The sequence below is a fragment of the Euleptes europaea genome, chromosome 2 (genome assembly GCF_029931775.1).
Source record: "Euleptes europaea isolate rEulEur1 chromosome 2, rEulEur1.hap1, whole genome shotgun sequence".
Lineage (NCBI taxonomy): Eukaryota > Metazoa > Chordata > Lepidosauria > Squamata > Sphaerodactylidae > Euleptes > Euleptes europaea.
The window spans coordinates 108,512,073-108,539,785 of NC_079313.1; the positions used below are offsets into that span (position 1 = coordinate 108,512,073).

The 27,713-nt window shown below is 46.0% G+C and overlaps 1 protein-coding gene across 9 annotated transcripts in view; it reads right to left on the bottom strand.

The window, feature by feature from the left end:
* The window catches only part of EPB41L1 (erythrocyte membrane protein band 4.1 like 1), a 170,274-nt gene that overhangs the window by 85,119 nt on the left and 57,442 nt on the right, over positions 1 to 27,713 (bottom strand). Inside the window, exon 1 of one of the 9 annotated variants that reach the window (XM_056845507.1) lies at positions 16,252 to 16,371. The exons of the other annotated variants lie outside the window; for them this stretch is intronic. The gene's annotated coding sequence lies outside the window, so the exon portion shown is untranslated. Of the gene's footprint in view, positions 1 to 16,251; positions 16,372 to 27,713 lie in introns of those variants that run through there. 9 annotated transcript variants of the gene reach the window in all.

The window sequence follows — 27,713 nt, forward strand, 5'->3', positions numbered from 1 at the left end:
CTTCAAACTCCTAGCCACTATCTATTCAAATCTATATAAGGAAACAAACACAGATTAATTTCCCTTAATGCTCATCCCAAGACTCAGGGTGCCTCCAAGATGCAAGCCTCCCACCCCCATGTATTAACCTGAGCCAGCCCTTTTCCTCTTCGCTCCATCTGTCTTTCTAGACTGAATCAGCCTCTTTCAGGGCAATCTGTCCCCAGGCCCTCCATTACCAAGCCTAGCCACCTTTGAGAGGCTCTCTCTTTCTCTCTCCCTAGTTGTAGCCATCAACTTCTTTTATTAATAATGAGTGTCTGGTGTGTGTGTGTGTTTTAATCAGCTCTTTTTGCCTTAGGCACAGCCCATAATATAGGGCTGGCAGGCCCTGGGTGAGGCAAGGCCAGATCTGCAAAATGCTGACAAACCACCCTCCTCCCAGCATGCCCTGCGCACAGGTCAGGGTGCAGCACGAATTAAGCAGCGGTTGCGTCTTCCCCTCCTCTTCCCTAAATATGGATCAAGCCTCACCCTTCCAAACAACAGAGAAAACACAGAAATGAGAAACGGCGGGTTTATGTGGCATCCTGCAAACGCTTGTGTCATCATCAGTCTGTCAGTTTTTAAACAAATGTATTGCGACGTGCATTTTCACAGACTCTTCGAACTTCTGTTGGTTTTGACGGTGCCAGAAATGCTGTTCTTTTTTTATGGCAACAGAGAACAATGCGGGTACATTCTCTACTCTTGAGGAATGTGCAATCCACCATTTGCACGATACAATCTTTTTTATTTGGATATAAATATGTTACACGATTATACTTGTAAATGCTTGTTCTGCCATTTAAATATTGCCCAAAGTACAGGCAAATAACTGATAGGAGAGGCCAAGTTTGTTCTGAGTTTACTCTAAAGCAAGTCTGACACAGCTCAGGATTGCAAGAGGAAAAAGTATGGTGCCTTGGGCATGTATTTGCCTCAATAATAAGCGACCCACAACCTGCTTCCGCAGATACGAGCTTTCATGAAAGGAAGAAAATGGGGTATTCATAAGGACTCCTGCTCTACCGCCAAATGGTACATTCACAGTTGCCAATCACCAACACTGTGTACAAGCTGTGAAGTAATCAGTTTCCAGCACAATCTAAGAGGACACACAGCTTTCAGGACTTGACCATGGGATTAAGATGCCCCCCCCCAAATGAACGCTTAACTAATCCTAAATTAGTTCCCATATGAACCTCACCGAAACTGGAGATCAGCCAGCGAGGCCCTGGCTCAGGTTCCATTTTATGTGGAAGTCAGATTGGCTTCCACAAGAAATAGGGCAGCCCCAGAGGCCTGCAAGCATGTCACAATTGAAAATGCCCTGCAGCACCCTTTAAAAACCAAATGAAACACACAACCCGACGAAGCATTCTGAAGAACAGATAAGCTTGCATACTCTTTTGCGCCTTAAAAGATACTGTACGGGGGTTTTGTTTTTCTTTGGGCCAGTGTGGCTAACAGCGATCACTGTAGATCAGGCCTTTCTTGATTTGGTCTGGTCAAAAAACACAGCCTACTGCTGAGTTTCCTTCTTTCTGACACCCTCCTAAAACTACAGTTCTTTCCACTGCGCTTTGGATCATCCCTGTGGCTGTACACAGTACCAATAACATTCCTGTGCATGATACTGTAGCATCTCCAGTGTTTCAACATCTCTACTGAGATTTGACATCCCAGAGACACTGTGTTAGTATCAACATGCCCTGTCATAACGACGGTAATGGTGCATTAGTAACAGCATGCCATAGCAACAGTCACACAACTCGAGCTCTCTGGGAAGTTTTATTACGCTGTCTCTCGGCCTGTGTAAGTTAACAACTGCCAGGAGAGGTTAAAAAACAAGCAGATAAGGGCAGGAACCTCCCTCAGTTTCCACTTAGAACTAAGGAGGCTTTCTTAACTGTATGACCTTAAATCAAAAGGATTCAGTTTGGCCAGAAAGGGGACTGTGGTATTAAAAAACAGATTTGCTCTGCAAGGCATTAGTGATAGGGAGCTACATTTCTACTGACAGGGGGGGATTCTTTCCTTGTGGCAACTGTACATGTTGGAATGAATATACACAATGCATGTACTGAGACACATGTGACCACTTACAAGACACATGTGCAAAATCAAACTGAATTTCTTTTACAAAGTACTGTACCATGACACACACCCTTTACTTTCTAGATGATTCTCCTTCCCTAAAGACAATTCCAGGGGTTGGACAGAAGTTATAAGAACTGCTGATTCCATTTGCATCTTCAAAACCTCTCCCTATATTCGAGCAACTTACCTGGAACACATCAAGGTCCCTATTTCTTTGAACTACCTATTTCTACCAAAAGGGTTTCCGCATAAGGAATGGTTCCAAAAATAACAGTTTGTGAATTTCACTCCTGGAAAAAAAAATTGTGATGGTGAATTTCACTCTTGGGAAAAAAATTGTGATATGAAATGGGCTGTTGAAGATGTTATAAACAGTTTTAACTGCCTAAGTCAGTGGTCGGCAAACCGCGGCTCCCGAGCCGCATGCAGCTCTTTGGCCCCTTGAGTGCGGCTCTGGAAAGCGCCCTCCTCCCCTTTTCCCTCCCCTCACAGCGCGGCCGGGTTTTGCATGCGGCGCTCGAGGGCCGGCGACGCCAAGGCGGGTGGGAGCAGCCAATCAGCGGGCAGGATTTTTTCCGCTGGTTTTGGCTGGCTGAGGAGGCCGAGGCGTTGAGGAGGAGGAGGCGGCAGCGGCGGGCAGGGCCGAGCCGGGGTGGCGGGCATGGTGGGCAGCGAGGAGAACTACTACGGCAAGCACGGTGAGCCCCGGAACCGCTGGGCCGAGCGCAGGAGGGCAGCGCCGGCGGGGTTGAGCCAGGGAGCACGGCCACTGGCCGGGCTGGAGGGGGCGCCGGCCAGGCCCCTCGGCGGCGCCCCCCCGTCTAAATGTAGCCAAGAGGCGCAGGAAGTCGGGGCTGCGCTGGAGCGGCGCCGAGAGCCCTGGGGGGCAGGGGGGGTCCGGCGGCATCCCGGCCACGCGCCCAGCCCGGCTCCAAGTTTCAGTGGAGTTCGCGCAGCAGCCCACTGGCCTGGGTAGTGCTCCGGCCGGGCGAGTTTGGCCAGGCGGCGGGAGGCGCCAGCTTCAACCCCCGGCTGTTCCAGTTAAAGGGACCGGGCAGAAGGTGATGGGAAAGACCTCTCCCTGAGACCCTGGAGGGCCATGGGGAGGGGCCATGGCTCAGCGGCAGAGCCTCTGCTTGGCGCCAGAAGGTCCCAGGTTCAACCCCCCCGGCATCTCCGGTTTAAGGGACCGGGCAGGTAGGTGAGGTGAAAGACCATTTATGAATGGGAGGTTTTGTCTTGGATTTGCCACTCAGATGCACATTTTCCCCATCCAGATTCTCAAAACTCTGCATGGGGGGTTATTGGCCATTTATGAATGGGAGGTTTTGCCTTGGATTTGCCACTCAGATGCACATTTTCCCCATCCAGATTCTCAAAACTCTGCGTAGGGGGTTAGGTTATTGGCCATTTATGAATGGGAGGTTTTGCCTTGGATTTGCCACTCAGATGCACATTTTCCCCATCCAGATTCTCAATACTCAACAATAAGCCCCCCTGCAGAGTTTTGAGAATGCAGATGGGGAAAATGTGCATCTAGAGAGCGGCAAATCCAAGGCAAAACCTCCCATGCATGAATGGTTGTTAAAAGGCATTTTGGCTCTCAAAAGAAATCGCAATCGTTGTACTGTTGATATTTGGCTCTGTTGACTAATGAGTTTGCCAACCCCTGGCCTAAGTCATCAGTTCCCTTCGGAGTCCAATGCATTTAAGACAAAATGCCCTTCCCTTACTCATTCCAAGTTCATTTTTCTTCCAGCACAGGTGGGTTGCCACTTGGGAGTTTCCGCCAGCAGGCTCTATTGCAAGCAAGATGATAGCAATTACTACACTTGGCATTTGTATACCACTTTCAAATGACTTTACAATTATTATGTTCTTATACTCCTCACAGTAGCCCTGTAATGCAGGCCAGTATTACTACCCTCATATTGCAAATGGGTGACTGAAGAGGAAAGTGGCTTGCCTAAGACTTCCTGAAGAGAAAAAAATGCCCCCCCCCCATTTTTTGCCATCAAATCACAGCTGAATTATGGCAACCCTGTGGAGTTTTCAAGGCAAGAGACGTTCAGAGGTGGTTTGCCACTGCCTGCTTCTGCGTAGCACCCCTGGACTTCCTTGGTGGTCTCCCATCCAAATACTAACCAGGGCCGACCCTGCTTAGCTTCCAAGATCTGGCTAGCCTGGACTATCCAGGTGTGTCCCTTTAGAAGCAGCTTAACTGCATGTTATTTTTCAAAAACCTGGAAGTCAGAAATCTCTGCAAAAACAATTACACCTCTAGCAACTGCACTCTATCCAGGACAGATCCATTCACCTCACTCTACATTATCAGTCAATAGTGCTGTAGCCCAATTAAAGGGGATCTGGACCATGTACGCTTCAATTGGTTCACTGACTAATTAAATCTGCATAAATTTGGGAGAGGGAAGCACTCTGTTCTTACAGGATGAAATTGCAGCTGGCACCATTAGAAGAGGCATTCCTTCCTATGTGTGAGAGGAGTAATTTGACTTCTGAAATGGTGCTCAACACCTGTATTAAAAATAATTAACTTCGTAAAAAATGCAGTCTGATTTAATCAGGGGCATGTTTTGAACCAAACAGCAAAATGCTTATAATTGATTTTTTCTGATTAAAAATAAGAATATTACAGCTCTATGCTTGTTACATTTTCATCCCAGCCTTCAAAGAGCTTAAGATGGAGCAACTCTCCCTCCTTTTTATCATCACAACAACCCTGCAAGGTTGGTTAGGTTTGCTTGAACACTTGCCCATAGAAGTGCAAAACCGAATGAAGAACTCTGCCCTGACACCGAGAACTGACCGGCATATGTATTGGGAGAGCCCACAAATACCATTACAGCTTTCCTACTGTGTTATATTTTTTCTGTTACCTTTCTGCCATTATAATTGGGTTACTTTAACATTTTGAATGGTGACTGGGGAAGGAAGGAGGAGGATGGAGCAGGAAGTAGGATCACATGACTATAGAAAGTCATCCCTATTTTTGTGCTGCAAAGTGCCAGCTAAGGCCCGAGGAGGAATTGATCATGTAAGCCCTGCCTGCATGGACCACTGATGATACCGCAGAAAATATCACAAGATGACAAGTTTAACACTTCAGATAGAACTGCCAATTCAGATGGGAAAACTGAGGCTTGGTCCACACGTGCAAGAGAAGGGGGTGGTAAAACACTCGCCAACCTCCAGGTGGGGCCTGAAGATCTCCTAGAATTATAACTGATCCCCATATGACAGTGATCGGTTTCCCTGGAGAAAATGGAGGGTAAACCCAAAGGCATTATACCCTGCTGAGATCCCTCCCCAAACCCCACCCTCCCCAGGATCCAGCCCCAAATTTCCAGGAATTTCTCATCTTAGTAATAGTAATCAGGTGACAGGCTAGCACCTATTAATAATTCCCAAGAAACGAGAAAGTAGTACAGCATGAAAAGGATTAGGCTCAAACCTCCTGCCCTAATGTGCTTTTTTTTTTTTAATTTGCGAGGAAAGCATTGAAATACGACTCTCCTACCTGCAGTCTGAAGTGGCACTGGTCCACTCTACCACCTTTTCCCGCTGCATGTGGAGATCAGGCCAAAGCAAACCCACCCAAGAGCTCATCTGCACATTTGCAAGTGCATTAAAATGTATGCAAATTTTTTTTTTAAAGATCATTGAAACTAAAACTGCAGGGAGAGGAGGGAAAACAAGCAGCTGGAATGCAAAAACGCTTGCAAAATAAATCAAGGCAGATTACAGCTGGCCAGTTAGCAAACCATCATGAAACCTGCTGCAGACCTGCAAGGAGAGCCCAATCCAACACCTAACTGAACAACAAGAAAACAAAAACAAATCAAGAAAACAAATGATCTGATCAGCCTCTCCTTCTTTTCGGACAACATGAGATGCACAAAGAGGATTGCACTAGCTCCTATGTCAACCTTTTGACGCTGCTCTAGGAAGGAGTCCTTCACTACAGAAATTGGTCTAACAATAGTTACAGTCTTTCCTGTTTTCCATCGCTTTCTCACATATCCCACCACTAGGGCCCAAATGAACTCCTACTACTGCCCCATCAACTGTCCCCCCCACCCACTACTCACATGACTGCTATAACAGCTGGAATTACTTTGCTCCCAGAATTTGCTGGAGGGATGAAAACTCCCAATACTGTGTAACTTCTGCTTCATTTTTCAGGATTGTGTTGTCCCCTGTGATTATACATAGCATTTATATTGTTGCTTCATGATAATCAAAGCACTTCGTGTATGTTAGCTCAGCAATCCTGACAACAGCCATTTTGTAAGGCTTTCTATCATCGTCATGCTTATATTGCAGATTGGGGGATAAGGCGTTAAGGTACAGTGGCATGCCTATGGCCACTTTACCATGTTCATGGATGCAGCAAGACATATGGTGCAGTCCTAAGCAGAGTTCCACCCTTCTGAGTAGACTGACTTCAGTGGAATCAGAAAGGTGTTTTTTTTTTTTTAGAACTACATACTAAAGGCCCAAAGTGATGCAATACTTGGAGCTGCATGAATGAGCTCTCAATCATCCCCCCCCTTTAAAAAGCATGTATGTGAGGCCCTGGAGGGAAGGAGGCATAGTATAGCCCAATGTTGTCATACCTCAGAAGCTAAGCAGGGTCAGAACTTGGAAGGGAGACCACCAAGGAAGGCTCTGCAGAGGAAGGCAATGGCAAACCACCTCTGCTCAGTCACTTGCCTCAAAAGCCCCTTGCTGGGGTCGCCAAACGTCGGCTGTGACTTGACGTCACTTTACACACACATTTGAGGCCCCAGTTTGAGAAGTGTGACACAGCTGGGGAGGGGGTTCAGCTTTCTTAAGTCTGACATTTTCTGCCCAGGGCTATTTCGTATCAGGAAAATGGCATGGGGGTGGGGGAGCTTCGACCCCTGTCTCCCCCTGGGTAGTCATGATCTAAGTCAGAACCCTTTGCAGCTGCTTTCTTAGAGGAAAAAAAGGCACAGAAGCTCATTCACACACCTTTCAGCATCAGGTCTAGCTCTGCTTTTAGTCACTGTATAACCTTTGGTAACAATACTACTATAGTACAAATGAGTATGTGTTGCTGCAGACAAAGTGACCCCTGTTGAGTGCCTTACTGCATTTTTCACTCGCAATGATTTATGGCAGACTACCTCCTACTAAATTCAGATAGTTTCTGGTTAAGCACAGGAGTCTCACAGGGTCAAACTACTATATGTGCATTGCGGAAGATCAGTGAATCTCCCGATATTTCCCATAATGTGCATTGTGTGCAAGTATACTTGTCTTTTTTTCCTACCTGGGCTTGGGAGAAGAAGCAATCGTTAAAAAATGACTAACACTTCTAATAAAATATTACACAATTTCACCAAAAAAAAACCACACAAAATTTCAATAAGTGCAAACAATAGTGTGTAACAAAGAAGCAACTGTTATAGGGCACACCCAGAAGATAGGGCTGCCAATGCCCCCAGCTCCTGTTGCTCACCGCCACACAAATAGCGGTGGTGGTGGGAGTAAAAAAACAATGGCGGTGTTGCCTGCAGCGCTGCATCATTTCCCATAAAAACCCAGAAGTGACAAAGGGTAGTTCAAGGAATCATCGGAACCTCTATGGTGTTAACCCCCTGGCCCAAATGATCCAGCACCACGATACTGGGACAGTATGGACAGCCAAACCCACAGACGACTCCTCATGCTACTGGGTGATCCTTCTCGTGTCAGCCTGCCCTACTGCTCATCCCACACAACTTACACACTGTCCAGTAGTGTGTACTGCACACTGTGCAGTAGTGACCATGTAAAATTGAAATTTAAGAACTTGGGGAAGCTGTACATAATCAGACGTATAAGGTTGGACTTTAGGAAAGCTAATTTTAACAAATTCAAAGTTATGCTGGGTAAAATCCCATGGTCAGAAATACTTAAGGAGAAGGGAGTTCAAGAGGGGTGGGAGTTTCTTAAAAGCGAAATATTGAAGGCACAATCACAAATGATTCCAATGAGAAGGAAAAACGGGAGGAACCTAAAGTAGCCAGGGTGGCTCCATAAACAGCTTTCTAAAGAGCTGAGAATTTTAAAAGGCTCATTTAGGAAATGGAAGGAGGGCAATATAATCAAGAATGAATAGAAACAAACAACCCGTGCTTGTAGGGAGAGCATTACAAAAGCTAAAGCTCAGTATGAGCTTAGGCTAGCAAGAGATGCTAAACACAAAAAAAAGAGAGCTTTTTTGGTTATGTTCAGAGCAAGAAAAAGAACAAGGAAGTGGTAGGCACACTGTGGGGAGACAAAAGTGAAATTTTGACAGATGACGAAGAGAGGGCAGAACTGCTCAAATCCTACTTTGTCTCAGTCTTCTCATTCAAGGGAAATGGTGCTCAATCTGGCAGAAAGATAACAAATGATGAGGGTAGGGAGTTGCAGCCTAGGATAGGCATAGGGGTGGCACGTAAACACCTGGTTTCTTTATATGAAATCAAGTCCTTAGGGCCAGATGAATTACATCCTAGAGTGCTGAAGGAACTTGCTGATGTAATTTCAGGGCCTCTGTTCATCATTTTTTAGAATTCTTGAAGAACAGGTGAGTTGCCAGAAGACTGGAGGCAGCCAAATGTTGCCCCCATCTTCAAGAAGGGGGAAAAGGAGGCTCCAGGTAACTACTGACTCATCAGTTTGACATCTATACCTGGAAAGCTTTTAGAACAAATCAACAGTCAGTCAGTCCTTGAGCATTTAGAAAGGATGGCTGTGATTACTAAAAGCCAGGTTCCTCAAGAACAAATTACTACTTTGTTAGATCAGGGGAGTGGTGTGGACATAGTTTCATCTGGACTTCAGTAAGATTCCACATGATATTCTTGTTGAGACGCTGGTAAAATGTGGTTTGGGTTCTATTACTATTAGGTGGATTTGTAACTGGTTGATAGGTCACACCCGAAGAGTGCTTGTTAATGGTTCCTCATCCTCTTGGAGAGGAGTGACAAGTGGAGTGCCTCAGGGATCTGTCTTGAGCCCTGTGGTGTTCAATATCTTGATAAATGACTTGGATGAAGGAATAGAGGGGTTGTTCATTAAATCCGCAAATGATACTAAATTGGGAGGAGTAGCAAATACAGTAGAAGACAGAGTCAAAATACAGGATGATCTTAACAGGCTGGAAAACTGGGCTAAAACTAACAAAATGAATTTCAGCAGAGATAAATGTAAATCCTGAATTTAGGTAGGGAAAATCAAATGCATAATTATAGGATGGAAGAGACTTATCTTGGCTTAGTACATGCAAAAAGGATCTAGGAGTCTTAGTAGACCATACCCTGCACATGAGTCAGCAGTGCGATGCGGTAGCTAAAAAGGCAAATGCAATTTTGGGCATCATCAACAGAAGGATAGTGTCCAGATCATGCGAAGTGATGGTATCCCTTTGCTCTGGTTAGACCTCACCTAGACTATTGTATCTAGTTTGGGAACTGCAGTTTAAGAAGGATGTTGACAAGCTGGAACATGTCCAGAAGAGGGCAACGAAGATGATGAGGGGTCTGGAGATCAAGTCCTATGAGGAAAGGTTGAAGAAGCTGGGTATGTTTAGCCTGGAGAGGACACGACTGACAGGTGATATGATAGCCATCTTCAAGTACTTGAAGGGCTGCCCCAGAAGGTCAGACTAGAACCAACGGGTTGAAATTAAATCAAAAGAGTTTTTGGCTAAACATTAGGAAGAACTTCCTGAGAGTTAGAGCAGTTCCTCAGTGGAACAGGCTTCCTCGGGAGGTGGTGGGCTCTCCTCCTTCTTTGGAGGTTTTTAAGCAGAGGCCAGATGCCCACCTGTCAGCAATGCTGACTCTGTGACCTTAGGTAAATCATGAGAGGGAGGGCAGGAAGGGATGAGTCAGTGCTCAGCTCTCGTGGCCCTTTCTTGCATGCCCACAGTAATACCAATCGCCACTTTGGGGTCAGAAAGCAATTTTCCTCCTGGCCAGATTGGCCAGGGATCCTGGAGATTTTTTGCCTTTCTCTGGGCATAGAGCAGGGGTCACTGCGGGGGTGGGGGGGAGGTAGTTGTGAATTTCCTGGATTGTGCAGGGGGCTGGACTAGATGACCTTTGAGGTAACACCCAGCACTCTGTTTCTGTGTTTCTATTTAGATTATAAAAACCCCAAAGGTATTACCAACCAGTTGTCTGTCTTCACTGTGACTTTTCTGAAGGATGGGAATGATTATACAAACTTGAAAAATAAATTAGGCTGCCAGTGCCAGGATTCACAATGAGAAAAGAGTGGAGATCCTGGGCCAGGCTAGAAGCCGTCCATACAAACAAGGGATCCAAAGTCCACATTCGTCCTAACGTGCCCAGCTGAACCTGACAGATGCACGCTGGGCCAACTTTACAAAGAAGCTGTGGATAGCGGCAAGCACAGTCTAGGACCGAAGTAGGCATGGGTACATGCCAGGGCCAAGCAACAAAGGCTGCATTCAGCTACGCATTGCAAGCTGCCAACTTGACCAAGCAATTTTTTAAAAAAGGCAATCAACGATGTACTGTCCCTGTCCTCCTGCTGTGGAGTCTACCCTGAAAGGGCATCTTAGAAGCTACACAGTGAAGCCGTCCAAAGAACCTGCTGTGGGCACGGCCATCTGTGTGGGCCTCGGCCAGTGTTACAAGCCACTGCTCAAAGCTCTGGGGGGGGTCCAGCTTTGAGGTGCAGTCTGTTCTCCTACTACAAGCTGACATTTCCATCAACATGGGTATATTTGTAGCATTCCTGCTAAATACAAAAGGAGTCGCACTGGCCTGAAAGGCAAGTAAATAATACTATTATTTACCTTTACAGGTACTGTGTGAGTCGAGGCTTGGAAGTTCCCATTATGCTTGCACAAGCCCCATATACATCTCAAACATCTGCTCAACATGGGTATCTGCTCACAGACCCAGGCGTACATACAGTTACCATGGTAGGGACTGTTCTAGTCCTCTGCTTGCTTCCAAGACAAACTCTTCAAGGTCAGGGGTCTCCAAGCACTAGCTCTGCCGCTGTTGTACAGTAGCTTGTGCATCCCCTAGAAGACCCAGGAAAAGTCTGCACAAATATCTGCCCCTGGCTCCCCTCCCCAAAAAAGGCTTTTATTTAGTATGATTTCTCTTTGTGGTGTTTAACTGATAGCTTCATTTCTGGTGGTCTTCCTAGTCCATGTTGTTTCTATGGCAGAGCAAAATTTGGTAACGTGACGAAGGGGGGTGGGATAGTCTTCATTCAAAAGTTTGGCAACCTCTGTTCTAAGGCCTGTTTCACACTTATTATTTAACTTAGCTGGTGATTTCCCTCCTGAAATAAATGGATATTTATGTATCTGACACAAGGATCTCCAATCTAGTGACTGTAGGCATAATATATACCTCCCTTCCTCTCCTGGAGCTAAGCTGCCTAGGACTATCAGCTGCTATAGGCTAAGGGTATACAAACTGTAAGACTTGGAGGAGAGGGAAAGATGCGACAACAAGATATTAAATCCATGGCCTTGCAACAGTACAATTTCCAAATATGCCCTTGATCTGCTGGCACTACCCCCTTTCTCAACTGTGGATATAACCTATCTAAACCTTGTAACGGGAAGTTCCTGACCATTGGTGTAACCCATAAAGCTGCCCATGTCTTTGTTTCTAGCAACTGTCCACCTTAATCCCCAGAAAAGGCACTGCTAGACTCTATTTGACACTTGCCTTCTCTATTTGACACTTGCCTGTGTGTGTTAAGTGCTGTCAAGTCGCTTCTGATTTATAGCGACCCTATAAATTAATGACCTCCAAAACGTCCTATTGTTAACAGCCCTACTGAGGTGTTGCAAACTGAGGGCCGTGGCTTCTTTTACTGAGTCAATCCATCTCATGTTGGGTCTTCCTCTTTCCTAGCTGCCCTCAACTTTGCCTAGCATTCTTGTCTTTCTCTGTGATTCTTGTCTTCTCATAATGTGACCAAAAGCCATAGCTCCACTCCAGTGTGATGCATGAATACTGACTGTGGGCCAAGACAAAATGACTTTGGATTCCTGACCACAAGCCCCCCATGAGACCTTTTGGCGCCTTTAACACTTACTGTTGTCAACATGACTTGCACTGCTGTCTGTGCAAAAGCCCAGGCCTGCTTCACAGAATGGAGGGTGGTGAAGATCACCCTCAACCGATGTCTAACAACTTTCACTGCTCTGCCAAAAACAAGTCCGCTGTTGCAATGCAGGAAAGTCCAGGAGTCAATGAGTGCAAGCTCACTCTCCTTACAGATTTTGCACACTGTACATGCCCTTGATGAAGAGCCCGGTGGCACAGAGTGGTAAACTGCAGTACTGCAGTCCAAGCTCTGCTCACGACCTGAGTTCGATCCCAACGGAAGTCGGTTTCAGGTAGCCGACTCAAGGTTGACTCAGCCTTCCATCCTTCCGAGGTCAGTAAAATGAGTACCCAGCTTGCTGGGGGGAAAGAGAAGATGACTGGGGAAGGCACTGGCAAACCACCCCGTAAACAACGTCCGCCTAGTAAACGTCGGGATGGGACATCACCCCATGGGTCAGGAATGGGTCAGCTTGCACAGGGGACTTTTACCTTTACATGCCCTTGAGCCTTCAGATGAAAAGCAACTGTGACCCTTCCGTTTTACTTTTAAGCACCCTAACTCTCCTCAGCACCGCTGACTACAGCATTTTCTCCTTAGCAAATTGTCTTGCACTGTTAACATTTCTCTGCTCGCCCCAGAAACAGATTTATGGAGCATGCCCAAGTGAACTCATGAAATCTCTGTTCCATGGGGCCGGGATCTGTCCAGCCTCACTCCCACGCAGAAATCCCCCAGCCACCAACTTGAGCTCCCCATTCCGTTTAGTAATATTAACAGCTTTAGTGGCAGAAACAGAGAGACTGGAGTTTGGTACAAAGCGAAACAAAATAAAAGAGTCTTCAGGAAGGAAGGAGTCAAAAGCGGGGTGTTTTCCCAGTTTAGCAAATGTGCTAACTCCACACATTCAGAAAGTAATTAAATAAAAACACATAAATAGGGCAGGAACTGGGATTTGTGACCCAATATAAAATTAGCTGTCTCTGCTGAAACATTCAAGCTACAAGCTGTGTTTGGCTGTCTTTGTAATGAGGCTATCCATCTGTAAATTCATTGATGGCACTAGCAGCTCAGCAGATCTGAACTTTGTTCAACAGCATGCAAGCTTACTGAATACTCTCTGCCAGGAACAGTGACATTTGAAAATGCAGGCAGACTGCTCACTTGAGGGGAAAGCGCACCTGAAGTTGGTGAAGGCTTGCCCTTTGGAGGGCTGACTGACATCCTATTTAACCACATACAAAACATTAAGGCCCTGTAGCCTACATTGCAAACGCTTCTACACTACTAATCTACAGGGTTGCCAATCTCCAGGTACTTGCTGGAGATCTCCTGCTATTGCAACATCTTCAGCCAGTAGAGATCAGTTCACCTGGAGAAAATGGCCATTTTGGCCATTGGATTCCCCTCCCCAGACCCTGCCCTCCTCAGGCTCCGCCCCAAAAACCTCCTGCCTGTGGCGGAGAAGGACCTGGCAACCCTAGTAATCTAGAATACATCCTCCAAATCTCACATGTGCTAGAGGCTGCTAATTTCCTCATAGATCCTGCTCCTATGCCTTCAACCATAGCCAGACTTGCTAAACCTCTCTGGGTTAACCTATTCTTGAAGTCACAAAATAAGTCCAGTTTTTAAAAGAAGCTGGTACATGATTTGGGGCCTGACGTACCAGTATAGTTTGGTTTGGTTTCACAGGTGCAAATCTATACCAGTGATGGAGCTGGGCCTGACTTATGGATATACATAAGTGCCCTCAAGTCACAACCAACTAATATTGTCCCTAGAAAGGGGCTTTCAAGGTAAGTGAAAAGCAGAGGTGGTTTGCCATTGCCATCCTCTGCAGAGTCTTGCTTGGAGGTCTCCCATGCAAGTACCAACCCTCTTTAGCTACCAAGAGGTGATGAGATTGAACTATACCATGCTGCCAGGGCTGGGATGAGCATACCCTGAGTTGGGGCAGCTGCCATGGCCCATGGATTCTGGGGGGGGGGGCACCGCTGCTGACCGCTACTCACACATCCCCTCTGATGGCTGCACTCACACCCTTCCAGTGTCTGCTTGTGAGTGCTTTATCAACTGTGCTTCCAGCTGCATATGCTACCTAGTGCTGTTGGAGAAGAGCATGTGAGTGGCGCACAAAGAATAGGTGTTCTTCATAGCCATGGCAGTGGCACTTCTAGCTGAACCCAGCCCCATTAGGAAATGGGTGTGCAGGCAGTGTGGGCTGCTGGGTCTGCGGGTGGTGGGAGAGCCTGCAAGTGGGCAGAGGCAGCATACACAGACAGGAGGGGGCAAACGGATGGGAGGCAAGGCTGCCAATCTCCAGGTGGGGCCTGAAGATCTCTCAGTATTGCAATTAATCACCAGACTCCAGAGATCAGTTCCCCTGGAGAAAATGACTGCTTTGGAGGATGACTCTATGGTATTGTGTCCTGATGAGGTCTCCCGCCTCCCACCCCCTCCTCTGGCTCCACCCCCAAAATCTCCAGGTTTTTCACAACTCACAGCTGACAACCCTAGTGGGTGGGCAAGAAGGGGAGCCTAGTAGTGGGTATAAGGGGCCCCAGGGCCCCACAAAACCTAAAACCAGCCCTGCATGCAGCCTTCCCTTACAGCCCTGACTTACTGCCTGCTTTTCATTTCCTATTCATTTTTGTCCTCCTTTTCACTCCTGAATCTGAATTTTTGCTTGCTCCAGAAAGCGATTTCCCAAATTTAGTCTCTCTCTTCAAAACCATTTTCTGGCAGACATGCAGAAATGAAGATCAGCCCAGGATCCAGAGTGGAGTCTAGGGATACGTCCAGGTGCCAAAATGAATATTTTTAATGGGCTCAACTGGCACAGTAAACACAGCTAAATCCCTCTGAGGCAGCTCTCCCTTCCTGAAGTTGTCTCCAATGTTTGGAACCCATGCAAGCGCTGCTTAGAAAAAAAACCCCACTTTTAGCATTGGCTTAAAAATTATGACTTTGGGTTGCCAGACTGCAAACTGGAAACCATGTCTGTCAGCAAGAGCTCCATTCCTGCAGAGGCTTCTTCAAAACAAAGGTAATGGAAACCTGGTCATTGTTCCTACCTGACCAACATACCTCCCTCTCTCTCTGATCCAACAGGATGCAGAGACTGTAGCGGGCAAGCACTTTCCCCATTTCCCACACTATTAAGCACTGCGCTTGGTCATTCTACTTGTGTTGGAAAAGCTGCCTACCCCTGACCAGAGTATTAAAAGGGTGCCACGGCGGAACAAGGTTTGGCTGGGGCTATTTCCTACTGCAGCAACGCCGCACAGGTTAAAGAAGTCACCAAAGCCATTAAATTCACCCTTGTTTCCAGCCATCCAGCTAACGAAAGCACAAAAGCATCCTCGGAGGCCAGGCGCTGGCAATTCACCTTCACACTACTCTAAATTTTGACACTGTTGAGTATAGGAGCCACATTCAGAGGTGTTGTGACATTCAAAGGCATGCTGCTGAGAAAGGTTGGATTGGGCCCCTCTTCTCACTCACGTGTTTGCGGATACTTAAGCCACAGCACCGGCCCCAATTAAACTACAGCGCTATCCTACAGCCCCCATAGCATCAGGCTTAACCAAACCCCTAAAGAAACCTAGCTATTAAAGAAAACACTGCATGGGAGGGGGCCTTGCAAATACCTGTTTGGCACTGCCTTCAGAACCCAGAACACAGCCGTTTTAACATTAGCTATAAGGGTCCCCTCCTTGCAGCTTGCAGCATCCCCTGCAAGGAACTTGCATGCACTAAACAAAAACGGCAGCTTCATCCCACCTCAGTGTCCTTTGCAGCAACGACTCAAGGAACTGCATTGCCCTGGCTCAAGGTTGCCACGGTGCAGATCGCAGGCTTCTGAAGTACAAGTCCAGACAATGCACATGACTAGAGAGAGCAGAACAGTGCAGGAAGACGACACTGGAGGAAAAGCCGGTGCTGCAAAAAAAGCCTCCCCTGCTCGGCTTCCCTCCCCTCCCTCTGCCACTAAGCAGCTCCTACCTTCGCAAAGGCTCCCCATCTCTGCTGCATCACTCCTCTCCGCTGGGCTGATGCTGTGTGCACAACGCTCCCCCCTTCCTGCACAGCAACCTCTTCTCTAACTTTTACACCCCCACACATTGATTGATGCATACTGCAGTCGCTGCAACCCTCACAGCCCATAGCTGCGGGGTGGGGGGGGAGAGACGATGACAATAACTAAGATCCCCTCCCACGCTGCCAGGACAGAACCTCAGTGCTGGTGTGCCTCTCTCCATCTCCCTTTGCCCCTGGGATTTCCCACTAACACAAACCTAGCAGATGGCTGCAGACTAATAGCAGCAATGCTCACTAGGCACCCAGCAGCATTTGTCAGCTTACTCACCCTCTTTTCAGTCTCCCTCAGTTGCCAACATCTGGCTCATTTCATCGAGGTGTGCAGGAAAACAAATAGCCACTTGCTATCCTCCTCACTAATACAAAAACAATGAGGGAACGCAACATGGCTGTTCCCTTAGAGGTTCAAAAACCTTCATTAGGACTGGGTGTTGCCCTTTCCATTTCATCTAAAGTACCTTGATGAAGCTGCCTTATACTGAATTACTCTTGGTCCATCAAAGTCAGTATTGTCTACTCAGACTGGCAGCGGCTCTCCAAATTCTCAAGCAGAGGTCTTTCACATCACCTAATACCTGATCCATTGCATCTGGCACTTTCTGTATGCAATGCAGATGCTCTAACCACTGAGCCTTGGCTCCTCTTCTTCACAAGAAGGTTTTAGACATGGGAGCTGTTCACCACTCACACTGTGAATAGATTTTGCACAAAAAAATATACTAGAAGGAGAGGAGAAAAACCTGACCATGCAAACGCTATGCAGCAAAATATTGTCGAAGGCTTTCACGGTCAGAGTTCATTGGTTCTTGTAGGTTATCCAGGCTGTGTAACCGTGGTCTTGGAAAGAAAATACCAAGACCACGGTTACACAGCCCGGATAACCTACAAGAAGCTATGCAGCAAAGTTTTCAAGAATATTTTGAAATTAAGGTAGGCCAGTACGAATGGACATGCACAGCATAGCACAACCAGCTTCTAGTTGGTTTGATTTGCTCCCAAAGTAAAAACTAGAGATGTATAGCAGAGGGATCAGCAACTGGAAACGCCACTGCCAAACTTGGTCTCCCAAGTCACACAACTAACCCCTCCAGAGGTATGAAGGCTGGGACAACAGGACTTTCTCATTAAAAAGACCAAAACAGTCTCGCTCACCTCCTGTTATCCCCCTCCTTCTGTAGGTTTTCTGTTGTGGGGTTTTAAACTCTAATTTGTAAGTATCTTGACTTCTGAGGAAAGCAGGGATATAAATATTTTAATGAAGAACATGAATAAGGAGGAGGAGGAGTTGGTTTTTATATGCTGACTTTCTCTACCACAAGGGATAATCAAACCGGATTACAATCACCTTCCCTTCCCCTCCCCACAACAGACACCCTGTGAGGTAGGTGGGGCTGAGAGAGCTGTAACTAGCCCAAGGTCACCCAGCTGGTTTCATGTGTAGGAGTGGGGAAACCAACCCAGTTCACCAGATTAGTGTTCACCGCTCATGTGGAGGAGTGGGGCATCGAACCCGGTTCTCCAGATAACAGTCCACCGTTCCAAACCACTGCTCTTAACCACTAAACCACACAAGCCCTTCAGTACAGTTAGCGGCTAACTATGGTATTGGTTGCTGTTTAAAATTACGTAATATTAAAAGCTTGAGTTTGATCAAGCTGAGAAAACTGGGGCTTACTGATGAAAATACTCTATGTGCACCCCATCAAATGTATATGAGCATCCCATACACTGAATTCAGTGATCCACAGAAGCAAGGGTCATGGGTCTTTCCTAGGTTCATGCCCGCTCCAGGCGCTTTTTCCAAACCCAAGAAAGTTTATTCCTGGGGACCCAATGTGGACTAACAGCCACATGGGTCTGGAACCTGCCACTGGGATGGGGAAGGGGATGAAAACAGGAAAGAGGCAGAATGGGAAATATAGCCCTCTTAGCCATGTGGGCTGGGAGGCTGCCATGAGGATGAGCCCACAAGGCTCCTGCGACCCCATGGGTCACACCCTATCCTAGGGTCAGAAAGAACTGCTGGCAGGAGGGGAACACTGGAAAGATTGACAACCATTAGCATCTCCAACTGACAGATCACTGGATCCAACTCCATGTGTGCTGGTCTATTCACATGCAACATTTTGCATGCCACCAACCAGGTGGCCTGGTTGAATGCGCTGCGTGGATGGCAGCATTACACATGCATATTCCAGCACCACTGGTAAGTGCATTGAATCATGACACGATATGGTGGAATGCTTACGTAGCCAAGTGCTCTACCTAAGGCTGCCCTCACATTCTTACTTAACATTCTCAAAGGACAACTTTCACAGTTGTAAGTAAATATATTTTGGTACTTCTTTCTCAGACCCTGGTATTGTTTTTTAAACAGAAGCTTTAGCTTCTAAATAAAAGATGATCCTCCAGCATGATTGCATAATACCAAGACATTAGCACGTACGAAAAAGTGTCTTATTGTCAGCACAGCAGCAGTATATTGCAAGAGAAGAAAGCATCGTCATGAAGGCAGAAGCAGTGGTTAAAAGTAGATCGCTGGCTGAAATGCTCAGTCAGCACAATACGCTGTTCTAAAGAACCTTGAAATGGGCCATTTCCACCTTCTTACCAAAGAAATGTTAGAAAACTTACTCACGTGGTTTCATGGCAGAACTATTATTTGAGGGGGGGTTTAAGAAAAATACTCTGTGATAGTAAAATACTCCACGTTAATATGACTTCTATTTCCTCTCAGGATACGGCAAGCTTGGAAATAACCCTTCTCCCATGTATTCCATAAGAACCCCGTCCAGGAAAACAATTGTTTATGAACTGGAAAATAATTAGTTTTGTACATTCATCTGCCACACTGAGATAGCACAACGAGCCCGTTTGGCATATTTCTGTATACAGAACCATCTCCTCCAACGACGACTCGAATTACGTCAACCATCACAAGCTTGTGATGAGCACATCACATAAACACACTGAGGAAACGTAACAGCTGTGAAAATAAGGGTTATTCCCCATGCGACAATTTAAACCTAAGAAAAAAACCCTGCTAAATCAGACCAGCAGTCTGTCTAGTCCAACACCCTGTTTCACAGAGCAGCCAAACAGTTGTCCAAGTGGGGCCAACAAACAGGGCACAGAGGCCCAAGGTCTTCCCCTGTGCTGTGGTATTCAAAGGACTGCTGCCTCGGTATGTGGAAGATCCCTTTAGTCACCATGGTTGGTAGCCATTTATGGACCTATCCTCCGTGAATCTGATATTCCCCTATAAGCCAACTATGCTCACAGCCATCACTACTATGTCCACTAGCAATGAATTCCATCATTTTAGTACTCAATGAGTAAAGGAGTGTTTGGTTTTGTCTGTCTTGAATCCATTGCCAACCAACTTCATCGGGCGCCCTCAAGTGCTAGTATTATGAGAGAGGTAGGAAAAGTTCTCTATCCAATTACTCCACCCTTGGTGTAATGTTATAAACTTCTTATCATGTCCCCCCTCAGTCATCATTTTTCTAAACAGCAAAGTCCCAAACTCGTTAGCCTTTCCTAAAGGAAGTCCAACCCTGTTCTGTACCTTGGTTTCCCTCTTCCACACCTAAAGAAACAAACGGATATTTCGGATCACGAATTTTAAAATTCCAAAAATGATCCAGCATGCCACACACACGCCTCACTCTGAAGGAAAAAAAGGAGTGTTTTAAGCACAAATTATCTTCGGAAGTTTTGCAACTCTGGGGTTTGTATACTGGTGTTTATTGTGCCAACTTGTTATTTAATTTCTCGGGAAAGCCTGAGACAATTTTGAAATTGCCTCAGACAATTTTGCTGGAGAAGCACTACAGAAATGTTTTCTTAATATGTGAATCTTACAATCAACAGCTGGGAGTGGTCCACACACCCACTCTGATTAGATCATTTACTTCTTTACCCGCTAACTTGTTTTTACCCATGCTCTGCATTATAACGTAACCATGTCTTCAAATTCTGGGCCTTCGGGATCCTTTCTACAGAGAAGAACCCGCCTTCTCTCTGTATGTATAATTACACATATAAGCACCATATGTAACATACTTTGTGCATTTAATAGAATGAGCTTTTGCTCACAGACAGGGTTGCCAATCTCCAGATAGAGGGGCTGGTGATCTCCAAGTATTAGAACTGATCTCCTGACTACATTAATTGCTTATTTATTATTTATTTAAAACATTTGTTTTACTTCTCCCAGAAAATGGCAGCTTTGGAAGGTGGACTGCATGGCATTATACCCTACCGAGGTCCCTCCCCTCCCTAAACCAGTGTGGTGAGAGCCAGTATGGTGTATCAGTTAAGAGTGTCAGACTAGTAACTGGGAGATCCAAATTCAAACCCCCATGGAATCTTGCTGGGTGAACTTGGGCTAGTCAGTCACTCTTAGCCTAACCTACCTCATGGGGTGATTGCTAGGAGTATACATTGGAGAGGGAAACAGTGTAAACTGCTTATTTATTATAAGATGATCCTAGTCCAATACTCTAACTACTATACCATGTTAAAATGCCAATTTAGACAGGGGTAGAGTTCACCCCTGAGCTTACAATACTCAAACATACCCATGCCCGAAGCATTTCATATAATTCATATAATCCTAACTACCACCATGTAATTTAGCTCAGTATTCCTATCCTTATATGGCTGATGTGGGGCTGGTGGCTTAAAACTGAAACATAGAAGCTTGCCTTTACCCAAGTGGATTTGTGTCTGCAGTTAAATATGAATGAAATGCTTTCAGCCACATAGTTCAGTCACTTATCTTCAATGCAGCATCAATTATCTGCAGTAGGAAATACTTCAGCATATAATGTCCGGGCTTACAAATGCAACAAAGAAATACCTTCACTGACATACCTGGAAAAGCCTAGGTGTATTTGAATGACTTCAAAAATAAGCTACTTCAGAGAGTTATGAAGCCACAGGGCAGGCAAGTTTCCATTACAAAGTCCCCTCACGTAAGTCACATGTGACATTGCTGCAAATACAGAGTGTGTTAAGTAACTTCATAAATGTGACAACGAAACTATTTCTCAGTCACTGAGTAATTACCACATAAATAATGGCTTCTGTACTACAGTAGCATGAGTGTGTGATGATGTCTCAGCAAAAGAGATAGCAAGAAGAAAACAGAGTTGCACTTACCTGTAACTGCTGTTCATTGATGTCTTCTGTGCAGACACACATTTGGGACTGTGCCTGCACGCAGGCCTGCTACCGGAAACCTTTACTAGCCTCAGGCCTATGACGGGGATGCCCCTCCCACCGAGCCAGCGGGCCCGGCTTCCCGCCGAAACCACCGCGTGCTCCTGGGCGGGGCATCCCCTCCCTCCTCAGTTCCCTGCCCGCCACCGACCGATTTAGCATCCAGAGGGTTTTTAACCCTCTTGCTTAATTCACCTGAAACCAACGATCAACTCTGACAATTTCCAATCAACCCCGTAGATATCTTTCTTATTTCTCTCTCTCTCTCTCTTTTTTTTTTTTGTCGACAGCAGGGTTGGCGGGAATGTGTGTCTGCACAGAAGACTTCAATGGCCATGAGTCAGGTCAGGAGGAACCCCAGTGTGAGTTGTGGTCCAACATCTCACCTCGTTCATGGCTGAGAGTGCTCTAGTGCACAACTTTCCTTGCTGTGGCTGAGCACTGCAAGGAAATAGTTGAAGGAGGCTAGAGAAATACCTTGGGTTTGGGCTTAACACATACACCACATTTAGTTTCCTTTTGTATTTTCTCTCTGCTAGCAGGAGACAGGCAGGAAGGGGGTGGGAGTCAATTGCTCCCAAGCATTGTTCAAGAACCATCCATCAAAGTTTGGGAAATGCAAATAGCTATGCTGGTCAGAGACAATGAAACACCTGAACTGGAATCTGACACCTAGGAGTTGGCACAGAGACTTGGGAATTTGACAGGCTGGATTGTATCTTCCTGGAGATTTCAGGAAAGGATTCTTTGACCCACAGAGGGGTGGGAAAACAGAGGAAATAAAATCCCTTGGCACAGAGAGAGAAGGGTCCATTTTGGCTGATTCCATCTGGAGAAAGGAGCTCCCAAACCTAAGCTCCGTCTTGATGGTTGACGCCGCCGCTTGGAGAAGTCAAAGTGCTAGCTGCCTCAACAAAGACTCCAAAATAATGGGGAGATTTTAGAACACTCTAACTTCTAAGTTAAAGAGCCTGCCTTAGCATAAGACCAGCTAGGGCATGTATAGAGTGAGGAACAGAGGAACTGCATGTTTGCACCTGTCTGAACGGAAGGAAGTTGGCTCTCTTGGTGAGTAATTCTTAAAACAACTAATTGGTGGAAGCATACTGGAGGGAGAAGGGTCAGGTGAGCTGAAAGGGTGGTATGTCACCAGACAGAGACTTGGGAAGGTTGCTGGAGCCTACTAGTCTTGGAGGACCAAATGGAGAGGTGCTTGCAAATCAATGGGGCCATTCTGCCATGGATGGTTAAACTTTTTTCCAGAGAACCTGGTCTACCATTTCTCACCTCCTCGCTGAGGAACTCTTGGTAAGCTTCCAAGGAATCTCAGAATTCCCTAGGACACAGTTTGAAAACCATTCTTTCATGTAACGGGGGTAGAACAGTTTGGGGAGGAGGCTGCTATATCTTGCCACAGATGTCAGTTTCTTCTGGTGCCCATCTTTACTGAGGATGATCCTCTGATTAGGATCCATGGTGTAGAAGTTTGTTTTGGGAAAGGGTTGTTTGGAATGAGGACAAGAGAAGGAGAGGGGTCAATTCGGCACCACTTTTCTACCTTCCCCATCTGCTGCAACAGCAACCAGCACATTCCCATGCTTTTTGAGCTTTGGGCTGAATGCGGGGGAGATGAAAGAGATTTCCTTTCGCCCCCACCAAGTCCCTTAAGTTTTTATGGGCGATAACAGCCCACAAAAACTGCCAAATAATAACACTGATCTTTTTTTTCCTGCACCATCAGCTGTGTTGAGAACATCTACAGCCATTTTGTGAAGGGCTCGGCAAAACTGCTATGACAGGGAAAAGAGAACATGATGGCACAAGTGGATACTAAAAGCTTTTATCCAAAGACTGTTGTATGCAGCACAAGACCACTCTTGACCCTTTTCCTCAAGGGTGTAAGCAAATGGGCTGCCTAAACTCTCGGACTGGACCTGGCAACCCGATATGCAGGCACACGACTACTGTTCCAGCCGCGTGCCCACTCCAAACACTACTGGATGGCCGCTGCGCGCTCCGTTGAAACTGATATGGCCGCTCCTGCAAGCTCCGTGCAGCCAGCAGCTAGGAAACAGAAGCAAGGGCAACCTCCAGCGAACCTGAAAGACTCCATGTTCCTGTGCAAACTCTGTTCCAGCCGCAGCCATGTTGTGGAAAGAAGACAGTCATGTAGTCAGTGCCAACACCCCCCTTTCCCATTGCAACATCAGCAGCATAATGGGCAATCAGCAGCAATCCTGATATCAGCAATGAGTCGTTCCTCCAGCTATGCAGCAGTGATCCCCAGACTACATGAGATCGGGCCTATTGTTCCAGAACGTTAATCACTTCAGCAAAGATCTCGCGATTCCTCCCGGGTTGCAAAAGCCATTGGAATCAGAATAGATTTCCAAATTCTCACTACCCCACCCCGGCAGCCACAGATTAATCCTTTTGTCACCTGGGAACCTAGGAGGGGTAAATCCCCTCTCCCTGCCCCCAGAAAAACAGTATATCTGGGGTGCCCCCAGCCCATAATGTTACCTTAGGTCTTTCCTGACATCTTTGCCATTACTCTGCTGGTTTGGTTTTGCGCAACCTGACCACGCTCCCTCCTGCCTTGCTGGCCAAGTCTATGGGAACCCTTGCCCCCGCCTTTGCTCTTAATTTCTTCTATCTTAGTCTACGTGAACTTGGACAACTCCTCTTCAAGAACGGTAAATATCACCCCATCAATGCTACCTGCCACGTTGGCGTCTGTGCTTGTACTACTCTCTTTGCAATTCTTGGATTCTTCTGTATGTGTGTATGCATCACTGATTTGAAAGAAAACGACATAAACTCTCCTAATTCGGAATTCCCTTGTCTGTCTTGATTCTTAAGGTCACAGTTAATGGGCTCTGGTATAGTTGGTTGATCTCGCTATAAAAATATAAAAGTTACTGATCTGCTTAGCTAATTCCCCATTCAAAGAGCATTTCAGCTAACAAGGGTTTGAAACCATAGATGGATCAACAACAAGTTAAGGAGACTACTGTGCCACTGAAGATTGTATAAGAACCACAAATCTATTCCACGGCTGCTTTGAAAAACCACAACAGTGTGTTATTAGCCCTTGGACTGCTGATTACCACGGCTTACTGTCTGGGTAAGTACTTCATATAAAGAGACAGAAGGACCTTAATGAAAGTTAGAATCCTTCAGGTTCACAAAAGAATTTTCAAGGCTGTTCATACCACCCATTTTCTTAGCCATCCAGATCAACCTACGTATATTGAACTCACCTGGAAAAAAATGCCCTCAGTTCAGCTCAACAGGAATCTGTAGATCTAGATCCCCAACGGCCCAAACGTAAGTGCCTTACTTCACTTTTGTCTTCCCCTTTAGATGACTGGTCTGCACATACCACATTAACATGAATGATGTAGTTAGCAGTGGCGACACATCACTTTCTAATTCCTGGAAATTTTAACAGAATGCAGACAGAATGCTGAAGATGGTCCCAAAAGGGACAGCTTAGTGGAAAAGTTCAAAGGAAATTATTAAAGAGCAGAGGAGGAGGGAAGAGGAGGAATCTTATTTTATCCTCTGCAGCCTGCCACATGGACTCGAGAACTTATCCGAATATGTTCATTGCTACAAACACTGGCAACCTACAATCAGTGCATGCACCAGCCCTACCCCACCTTTTTTAGAAATGAAAAGGATGATTAATGCCCATTAGCACAATCTCTCTCCCTCTCCTCTGTGGAATTTTGCATCTGCGTTTCCTGGCCAGTTTAGAAAAAACATACACATATTTTGCATTGAATTTCCTACATGGGCTATCTATGGCCTCCGCTCACTGATTCACTGCAGTGCTAACTCAACAGACAAAAAAAAAAAAATCTCTTCGCGAGGCTTCCTTTGTGGTCAGAAATGACTGTGTTCCCTGGGCATAGAAAGGGCCATTCATTGTGTTGTCAACAAAGCTCTGGTGCTCTTTTAGCATCCTTTGGCCAGTGTTGTGCTGAGCACAGGCACCGCTCATTTATGGACACAACAATAATGCTGACAGTGGACAAATCTCATTGTTACTCAGGGCACACCGCACGTTGCAGTCTGGCGTACCGCCAGGAAATCCTGACTAACAGCTTTACATTTATGCTAAGGCATTAATCCCAAAGGATCTACCGGCTTGTATTGATAGCGCCTACAACACCAACGAGAAACCACATCTCCAAGGGATGTGCAAACCAATTAAATAACCAAGGAAATACTATGCAGCAAGAACTTTTTTTTTTACACTTGAATCATCTAAGAACTTGAGTTTCATGGAATTCTTCATCTTATGAAACTCATACACTTTTGCATTTTCATATATCAACCTACAAGTAAAAAGATAACAGTGATGAGCATGACTGGAGAGCCATTTGTCAAGGTGACCTCCCACAAATGAAAATGCTATCTGCTCTTGGGCTCACCTGATTCCCATCAAGTCAGGTACCTGTGGGGAAAACGTCACGATAGAAGTACCCTTGACATGGACAATGTATCTGCTTTGCTTCCAGACTGGTCCGGAGGCAGGTAGTTCTGGGGAAGGGTTGCTCTTTGCCCTGAGTGAGCCAGGACAACCAGAACTGCCACTGGCAAGAGACATGTCCATCAACCCTATTTTAACTGTATATTTATTTTAAAACCATTAGATATAATGGTGGGAGTGTCTCCTGAAAAGCGATACAGAAGAGTTACAAAATCAGCAGAGAACTAACTTGGTTCTTGTAGGTTATCCAGGCTGTGTGACCGTGGTCTTGGTATTTTCTTTCCTGACGTTTCGCCAGCAGTTGTGGCAGGCATCTTCAGATGAGTAACACTGTGTCCTTCAGTGTTACTCCTCTGAAGATGCCTGCCACAGCTGCTGGCAAAACGTCAGGAAAGAAAATACCAAAACCACGGTCACACAGCCCGGATAACCTACAAGAACCGATGAACTCTGACCGTGAAAGCCTTCGACAATATAGAGAACTAACTGTTCAACCAAAGTTAAGTCCTTTGACATTTAACTGATTTAACTGCAAAAGCATGCAGAGGGCTGTCCGTGGCTGCTAGTCATATTACATAAGAACATAAGAAAGGCCCTGCTGGATCAGACCAAGGCCCATCAATTCCAGCAGTCTGTTAACACAGTGGCCAACTAGGTGCCTCTAGGAAGCCACAAACAAGATGACTGCAGCAGCACCATCCTGCCTGTGTTCCACAGCACCCAATATAATAGGCATGCTGCTCTGATACTAGAGAGAATAGGTATGCAGCATGACTAGTATCCATTTTAACTAATAGCCATGAATACCTCTTTCCTTCATGAATATGTCCACTCCCCTCTTAAAGCCCTCCAAGCTGGCAGCCATCACCACATCCTGGGGCAGGGAGTTCTTCATCTAGTTCTTCATCTAACTTAACTATGCGTTGGGTGAAAAAAAACTTCCTTTTATCTGTTTTGAATCTGTCAGCTTCAACGGATGACCTTGCGTTCTAGTATTATGGGAGAGGGAGAAAAACTTCTCCCTGTCCACTCTCTCCAAACCATGCATAATTTTATAGACCTCTATCATGTCTCCCCTTAGCCGCCTTCTTTCCAAGCTAAACAGCCCTAAGTGTCCTAACCGCTCCCCATAGGAGAGTTGCTCTAGTCCCCTAATCATTTTGGTTGCTCTTTTCTGCACCTTCTCAAGCTCTGTAATATCCTTTTTTAGGTGTGGTGACTAGCACTGTACACAGTATTCCAAGTGTGGTCTCTCACTAGGATAATGGATCCTAGACATGATGCATACCTATTCTCTCCAGGATCAGAGGAGTATGCCTGTTATATTAGGTGCGGGGGAACACAGGCAGGATGGTGCTGCAGTCGTCTTGTTTGGGGGCTTCCTAGAGGCACCTGGTTGGCCACTGTGTGAACAGACTGCTGGACTTGATGGGCCTTGGTCTGATCCAGCATGACATTTCTTATGTTCTTAAATATTTCCAATTGAAATCAACCGGGGTTAAAAGTGCATAATTTTAACTGGATCATACCCTTTCTGTCTCCTGTCCTTCAAGATCAACTTGGCAGTTACACTCCAGTGAAATTCACGAAAGAATTGTTGATCCAGAGAGTTTTAAAAAATCCCGTCCATTTTCCACCT